Source organism: Trichomycterus rosablanca, chromosome 2 (assembly GCF_030014385.1).
Source record: "Trichomycterus rosablanca isolate fTriRos1 chromosome 2, fTriRos1.hap1, whole genome shotgun sequence".
Taxonomy (NCBI): domain Eukaryota; kingdom Metazoa; phylum Chordata; class Actinopteri; order Siluriformes; family Trichomycteridae; genus Trichomycterus; species Trichomycterus rosablanca.
This window is the reverse complement of record NC_085989.1, coordinates 61,010,621-61,020,221: the sequence shown is the minus strand read 5'-3', so window position 1 is coordinate 61,020,221 and position 9,601 is coordinate 61,010,621. Positions and strand designations below refer to the sequence as shown.

Genomic DNA, 9,601 nt, shown 5'->3' with positions numbered 1-9,601 from the left:
CTATAGTTTATAATAATATACAGACCTATCGAGATGTGCTACCACTAATTATAATAATATACAGACCTATCGAGATGTGCTACCTATAGTTTATAATAAGATACAGAGCTATCGAGATGTGCTACCTGTAGTTTATAATAATACACAGACCTATCGAGATGTGCTACCACTAATTATAATAATATATAGAGCTATCGAGATGTGCTACCTATAGTTTATAATAATACACAGACCTATCGAGATGTGCTACCTATAGTTTATAATAATATACAGAGCTATCGAGATGTGCTACCACTAATTATAATAATATATAGAGCTATCGAGATGTGCTACCTGTAGTTTATAATAATACACAGACCTATCGAGATGTGCTACCTATAGTTTATAATAATATACAGAGCTATCGAGATGTGCTACCTATAGTTTATAATAATATACAGACCTATCGAGATGTGCTACCACTAATTATAATAATATACAGACCTATCGAGATGTGCTACCTATAGTTTATAATAATATACAGAGCTATCGAGATGTGCTACCTATAGTTTATAATAATATACAGACCTATCGAGATGTGCTACCACTAATTATAATAATATACAGATCTATCGAGATGTGCTACCTATAGTTTATAATAATATACAGAGCTATCGAGATGTGCTACCTATAGTTTATAATAATATACAGACCTATCGAGATGTGCTACCACTAATTATAATAATATACAGACCTATCGAGATGTGCTACCTATAGTTTATAATAAGATACAGAGCTATCGAGATGTGCTACCTGTAGTTTATAATAATACACAGACCTATCGAGATGTGCTACCACTAATTATAATAATATATAGAGCTATCGAGATGTGCTACCTATAGTTTATAATAATACACAGACCTATCGAGATGTGCTACCTATAGTTTATAATAATATACAGAGCTATCGAGATGTGCTACCACTAATTATAATAATATATAGAGCTATCGAGATGTGCTACCTGTAGTTTATAATAATACACAGACCTATCGAGATGTGCTACCTATAGTTTATAATAATATACAGAGCTATCGAGATGTGCTACCACTAATTATAATAATATATAGAGCTATCGAGATGTGCTACCTATAGTTTATAATAATACACAGACCTATCGAGATGTGCTACCACTAATTATAATAATATATAGAGCTATCGAGATGTGCTACCTATAGTTTATAATAATACACAGACCTATCGAGATGTGCTACCTATAGTTTATAATAATATACAGAGCTATCGAGATGTGCTACCACTAATTATAATAATATATAGAGCTATCGAGATGTGCTACCTGTAGTTTATAATAATACACAGACCTATCGAGATGTGCTACCTATAGTTTATAATAATATACAGAGCTATCGAGATGTGCTACCACTAATTATAATAATATACAGATCTATCGAGATGTGCTACCTATAGTTTATAATAATATATAGAGCTATCGAGATGTGCTACCTATAGTTTATAATAAGATGCAGACCTATCGAGATGTGCTACCTATAGTTTATAATAATATACAGAGCTATCGAGATGTGCTACCTATAGTTTATAATAATATACAGAGCTATCGAGATGTGCTACCTATAGTTTATAATAATATATAGAGCTATCGAGATGTGCTACCTATAGTTTATAATAAGATGCAGACCTATCGAGATGTGCTACCTATAGTTTATAATAATATACAGAGCTATCGAGATGTGCTACCTATAGTTTATAATAATATGTAGAGCTATCAAGATGTGCTACCACTAATTATAATGATATACAGATCTATCGAGATGTGCTACCTATAGTTTATAATAATATATAGAGCTATCAAGATGTGCTACCACTAATTATAATGATATATAGACCTATCGAGATGTGCTACCTATAGTTTATAATAATATATAGAGCTATCAAGATGTGCTACCACTAATTATAATGATATACAGACCTATCGAGATGTGCTACCTATAGTTTATAATAATATGTAGACCTATCGAGATGTGCTACCACTAATTATAATAATATACAGATCTATCGAGATGTGCTACCACTAATTATAATAATATACAGATCTATCGAGATGTGCTACCTATAGTTTATAATAATATATAGAGCTATCAAGATGTGCTACCTATAGTTTATAATAATATATAGAGCTATCAAGATGTGCTACCTATAGTTTATAATAATATATAGAGCTATCAAGATGTGCTACCTATAGTTTATAATAATATACAGATCTATCGAGATGTGCTACCTATAGTTTATAATAATATATAGAGCTATCAAGATGTGCTACCTATAGTTTATAATAATATATAGAGCTATCAAGATGTGCTACCTATAGTTTATAATAATATATAGAGCTATCAAGATGTGCTACCTATAGTTTATAATAATATACAGATCTATCGAGATGTGCTACCTATAGTTTATAATAATATACAGATCTATCGAGATGTGCTACCTATAGTTTATAATAATATACAGATCTATCGAGATGTGCTACCTATAGTTTATAATAATATACAGATCTATCGAGATGTGCTACCTATAGTTTATAATAATATATAGAGCTATCAAGATGTGCTACCACTAATTATAATGATATACAGATCTACCGAGATGTGCTACCACTAATTATAATGATATACAGATCTATCGAGATGTGCTACCTATAGTTTATAATAATATACAGATCTATCGAGATGTGCTACCTATAGTTTATAATAATATACAGAGCTATCGAGATGTGCTACCACTAATTATAATAATATACAGAGCTATCGAGATGTGCTACCACTAATTATAATAATATACAGATCTATCGAGATGTGCTACCTATAGTTTATAATAATATACAGATCTATCGAGATGTGCTACCTATAGTTTATAATAATATACAGAGCTATCGAGATGTGCTACCTATAGTTTATAATAATATATAGAGCTATCGAGATGTGCTACCACTAATTATAATGATATACAGATCTATCGAGATGTGCTACCTATAGTTTATAATAATATACAGAGCTATCGAGATGTGCTACCTATAGTTTATAATAATATACAGAGCTATCGAGATGTGCTACCTATAGTTTATAATAATATACAGATCTATCGAGATGTGCTACCTATAGTTTATAATAATATATAGAGCTATCGAGATGTGCTACCACTAATTATAATGATATACAGATCTATCGAGATGTGCTACCTATAGTTTATAATAATATACAGAGCTATCGAGATGTGCTACCTATAGTTTATAATAATATACAGAGCTATCGAGATGTGCTACCTATAGTTTATAATAATATACAGATCTATCGAGATGTGCTACCTATAGTTTATAATAATATACAGATCTATCGAGATGTGCTACCTATAGTTTATAATAATATACAGACCTATCGAGATGTGCTACCTATAGTTTATAATAATATACAGATCTATCGAGATGTGCTACCTATAGTTTATAATAATATACAGAGCTATCGAGATGTGCTACCTATAGTTTATAATAATATACAGATCTATCGAGATGTGCTACCTATAGTTTATAATAATATACAGAGCTATCGAGATGTGCTACCTATAGTTTATAATAATATACAGATCTATCGAGATGTGCTACCTATAGTTTATAATAATATACAGATCTATCGAGATGTGCTACCTATAGTTTATAATAATATACAGACCTATCGAGATGTGCTACCTATAGTTTATAATAATATACAGATCTATCGAGATGTGCTACCTATAGTTTATAATAATATACAGAGCTATCGAGATGTGCTACCTATAGTTTATAATAATATACAGATCTATCGAGATGTGCTACCTATAGTTTATAATAATATACAGAGCTATCGAGATGTGCTACCTATAGTTTATAATAATATATAGAGCTATCAAGATGTGCTACCACTAATTATAATAATATACAGATCTATCGAGATGTGCTACCTATAGTTTATAATAATTTACAGAGCTATCAAGATGTGCTACCACTAATTATAATGATATACAGACCTATCGAGATGTGCTACCTATAGTTTATAATAATTTACAGAGCTATCAAGATGTGCTACCACTAATTATAATAATATACAGATCTATCGAGATGTGCTACCTATAGTTTATAATAATATACAGAGCTATCGAGATGTGCTACCTATAGTTTATAATAATATACAGACCTATCGAGATGTGCTACCACTAATTATAATAATATACAGATCTATCGAGATGTGCTACCTATAGTTTATAATAATATACAGAGCTATCGAGATGTGCTACCTATAGTTTATAATAATATATAGAGCTATCGAGATGTGCTACCACTAATTATAATAATATATAGACCTATCGAGATGTGCTACCTATAGTTTATAATAATATATAGAGCTATCAAGATGTGCTACCACTAATTATAATGATATACAGATCTATCGAGATGTGCTATCTATAGTTTATAATAATATATAGAGCTATCGAGATGTGCTACCACTAATTATAATAATATATAGACCTATCGAGATGTGCTATCTATAGTTTATAATAATATACAGAGCTATCGAGATGTGCTACCTATAGTTTATAATAATATACAGAGCTATCAAGATGTGCTACCTATAGTTTGTAATAAGATAAACATAATTTTAATAAAAATAGATCAATAAAACTTAAATATTTACTACAGGAATACATTTCGATAGGGTAGGACAAATCGACAGAACACCGGATTATGGTTGTAATACCAGTGATTTGTTCAGTCCAGTTTTTACAAAGTGTTTTAGCAACCAAAATATAAAAACCACGTAAACAGAGCTAAAATAACGTAAATGTTTTTCTACAAAATGATTACATTAATACATGAAAAAACTAGATTTTGCTAGATCGGATCAAATGAATCGGTTCATCAGTACTGAATCATGTGTGATGCTAACGGAAGCAGCTAGCAGTTTGTGTGTTTACATGATAAGGGAGTTAAAGCTCCTCAAATCCTCACGGCGCTATTTTTATAAACTCTAGTTTATTATTAATTAAAATGTAAGAAATAAATGAATATTTTACTTACAGATGATTCACTTCAGTACAAACACACCAGCTGCTGCAGCTTCTCCTTGTCTATGTTTGGGTTGAGCTGGTGGATCTACAACGTTCAGGTTCATTATCACCACCTACTGGACTGCAGTGTGAGAACTGATATCAGTACTGATGGAGAAGATCATGATGTTAGCTGAGCTGGATTTATTCTGATCTAAACTGGTGATGCTGGTTGACCAGCTAAACCATAAATATGGTCAAACAATTATTCATCCTGGTCGATGGTTTGACTGTATGACACACTAGAATGACTACAGTTACGCTTTTTTGCGCAAGGGACTCTAGCCTCTCGATCCCCTGCTCCTCTGTTGTGAGCCACTTAGTACCTATTATCATGGTAATGACCCACAGCCTGTCTACACACAAACACCTCACACACATCATCCCCCTCTGCCCTAATTTTACAGACAGGCCTGAGTTACAGGTCTGTGAGAGCCAGAGATCTTGTTTGTTTGTGGGTGACCAAATACTTATTTTCCACCATAATTTACAAATACAGTCTTTAAAAATTCCTACAATGTGATTTCCTGGATTTTTTTTTTCTCATTTTGTCTCTCATAGTTGAAGTATACCTATGATGAAAATTACAGACCTCTCTCATCTTTCTAAGTAGGAGAACTTGCACAATCAGTGGCTGACTAAATACTTTTTGACCCCACTGTATATGGCCAAGGGGATACCAGGGACATCATGTGCAGTGTAGATATTTATTTATACACACACCTTCATGGCTCAAACAATGTGTGCATTGCTGTTCTGTTTAATACATGGTACTGGAATGCACCATACAGCAATTGATTTCACAACATACAGAGGTAGAAGTTCCTGCTGGTAATGTCCTGCTAACAGATAACAGACTGATATATCAGATGTCTTGTAATGCTGATGTATTCGCAAATCAGAGCTGTTTTGAGCTTATATTAGGTGGCATACAAACATGTGTAAACAGGTATGGCACTTCTGTGTAATACATATGCAGCAGGCCAAATATTGTTAAAAAAATAAATTTTTGGACTAAACTCATTAAAGATTTGTAATATTTAAATCTGTGAATAAAATGCATGAGTGCAAAAAAGTGATAATGCCAACTGGTCTGGTTTACCATTGATGCAGGGGTGCATATTGGGACTTTAGAGACAATAGAGTGCAGAAATAGACGGTGTGTGCTGTGTGTGACTGTTAAGCTGCTAAAATTTGGTATCAAGCAAGAACAGAAAAATTCTACTTGGAAAAAATGCACTAATTAGTGTCCTTGGTTTCTCAATTTCATATAGAAATTATTAAAGAAATTCTGTAGTTAGTCCGAGATCTCTAACAAGTGTGACAGGAAATTTTATACTTTATTAGTTATTTGCTTTTTTAGTTTATTGCTTTCTTAGATCAATAGACCTCTGAAGTCATTCTGTAGTCCTCGTTATGCCCATATTTGGAGACCTGGGTCTAAGCGCGATTTCCAATGGGAAAAATTAACAGGGTTTTCAAAAAATCAACTCTAACGCATCCTGTGCTAAATAAACATGTTCAGAACCCATTACGTTTTGTCCTGTGTACATTTTTCTCCTGTACATCACAAGTTCAAGTTCACAAATTCAAAGTTCAGAGTTTGGTCAGACCATAACAAGGCTTAGTTTCCCACCACCTTTGTGGCACATGTAATCTAACCATACTGAGACTTTCCTGCCTGTAGTGGAATTACTTAGGAAAAGGTAACTCACAGGTTTGCTGGGATAAACGTTGGGGGTGGGTTGAATAGTGTGTTATCTGCTAGCATTTGCATGACAAAAGAGGACTGATAGCGCTCTAATGGTTGTGTAGAAGAAGGGGTTTGTCCTCAGAATCTCAGATTTTCAGTCAAGCTAGTGTTAACATTACAGATTGATGTGGGTTCACTATTTTGCAATGATGTAGGATCACTATTTGGCAAGTGACACTCCGGTTGCCCTTTCTATTCATGCTTTATAACAGCTTATTAATGACTTATAAGGCATTTACAACCTTTTTAATAACCCTTAATAAACAGTTTATTAACCCTTTATAAACCCTTTATAAACCCTTTATAAAGGTAGCCTTATTTTAAAGTGGAACCCAACATACTAATACACTACCTGGCCAAAAAAAAAGCTCACACCCTCTAATATTTTGTTGTAGCGCCTTTAGCTTTGATTATGACACACATTCTCTGTGGCATCGTTTCCACGAGCTTCTGCAATGTCACAACATTTATTTCTGTCCAGAGTTGCATTAATTTTCCCCCCAAGATCTTGTATTGATGATGGGAGATTTGGACCACTGCACAAAGTCTTCTCCAGCACATCCCAAAGATTCTCAATGGGGTTCAGGTCTGGACTCTGTGGTGGCCGATCCATGTGTGAGAATGATGTCTCATGCTCCCTGAACCTCTCTCTCACAATCTGAGCCCGATGAATCCTGGCATCGTCATCTTGCAATACGCCCGTGCCATCAGGGATGAAAAAATCCATTGATGGAATAACCTGGTGGTTCAGTATATTCAGGTAGTCAGCTGACCTCATTCTTTGGGCACATAACGTTGCTGAACCTAGACCCTGACCGACTGCAGTGACCCCAGATCATAGCACTGCCCCCACAGGCTTGTACGGTAGGCACTAGGCATGATGGGTGCATCACTTCAGCCGCCTCTCTTCTTACCCTGATGCTCCCATCGCTCTGGAACAAGGTAAATCTGGACTCATCAGACCACATGACCTTCTTCCACTGCTCCAGAGTCCAATCTTTATGCTCCCTAGCAAATTGAAGCCGTTTTTGCCGGTTAGCCTCACTGATGAGTGGTTTTCTTAAGGCTACACAGCTGTTTAGTCCCAATCCCTCGAGTTCCCTTCGCACTGTGCATGTGCTCTTACTGTCACTATTACACATCCCTGAGTTCTACTGGAGTTTTTCTACCATCTGATTTCACCAAACGTTTAAGTGATTGCCGATCACAATCATTCGAGATTTTTTTTCGACCACATTTCTTCCACTTTCTGCCCCCCCAACCGTCCTTCCACTTTTTAATAATGCGTTCGACAGTTCTTAACCTGATTTTAGTAGTTTCAGCTTCTCCTAAGATGTTTTCTCTGCTTGATGCGGGAAAATAATTTGACCCTTCTGAAACAGATGAACATCTTTTCCACGATTACAGGACGTGTCTTTCCACATGGTTGTTTAACAAATGAGAAGATCAGAATCACTTTACTTCGCCAGGTATGTTACACACACGAGGAATTTGCTTTGGTGATACACACAATAGTCCACATAGTAGTACAAACAATACACATAATAGTACAGATAATAACACATGTATGACATGTAACATAGAACATATTTAACAGACCCGACAGCACACGGACTGTTAACCAGTATTTACCAACATTTACCCAAGAGAACAACGGTGGTTAAAAAGTGTTACAGCTCTGGGGAAAAAGCTGTTAGCGTGTCTGGATGTGTTTGTTTTTATTGTCCGGATGGACAATTAAAATTTTATTGTCCTGAGTCTTCTGCCGGATGGAAGAGTTTGAAAAAGGTGATGTCCATGATGAGAGGGGTCTGCTGTAATTTTGCCGGCACGCTTCAGCACTCTGCTGTTGTAAATGTCCTGAAGCGTTGGCAGACTACATCCAATGATCCTCTCCGCTGTCCTGATTATACGCTGGAGTTTGGCTCATTCATGTGATGTTGAGGAACCAAACCAGATGGTGATGGACGATGTGAGGATGGACTCTATTATTGCTGTGTAGAACTGGATCAGCAGACTCTGTGGCAGGTTGAATTTCTTCAGCCGTCTCAGGAAGAACATTCTCTGCTGAGCCCTCTTGGCGATGGAGAGTGTGTTCTTTTCCCACTTTAGGTCCCTGGATAAGGTGGTGCCCAGGAACTTAAGTGACTCCACCACTAAGATCATTTTTTTGTGTTTCATGCCTTTGACATGGCGTCTGCAATCTGAAAATGTAGGGGCATAGGGGGGAGACTATGATAGGCTACTGTATGAGTAGGTAATATTCCTGCATGTTGTTAAAATATATTCTAAATTACATTATACATCATATATATAGACACACATCAACATGCACCCCACATTAAAAAAAAAAAAACAAACAAAAAAATTTGATATTTAAAACATCTTTAAAATAGGCCTGGAGCAACCACTTCCACAGCACAAGATTTATTAATATTTTTCAAGTTTATATGTTTGTCTTGTTATGCTTTGGCAACACTGTACTAATGGCCATGCTAATAAAGCAACATTGAATTGAATTTAAGCCTGGCAGGTAAGATTATAATAAATAACATGAGTCAAACACATTTGTGTGTGTGGGACTGTGTTCGTTACCTGTTGCCCCTTGGTGACTGATGTCGATGTCAGTCTTGCACACGGTGCAGAACGCGTGATGAGGCAGCCTGGACACGTTGAGGCAAGGCCATCTCTCCCGAT

At 35.1% G+C, this 9,601-nt stretch overlaps 1 long non-coding RNA gene across 1 annotated transcript in view; it reads right to left on the bottom strand.

Moving 5' to 3' along the window:
* LOC134300147 (uncharacterized) overlaps window positions 1-5,210 on the bottom strand; it is a 30,351-nt gene extending 25,141 nt beyond the window's left edge. Inside the window, exon 1 of the long non-coding RNA XR_010007317.1 lies at window positions 5,123-5,210. This is a non-coding gene — a long non-coding RNA (uncharacterized LOC134300147). The remainder of the gene's footprint in view (window positions 1-5,122) is intronic.
* Window positions 5,211-9,601: the final 4,391 nt, after the last annotated feature.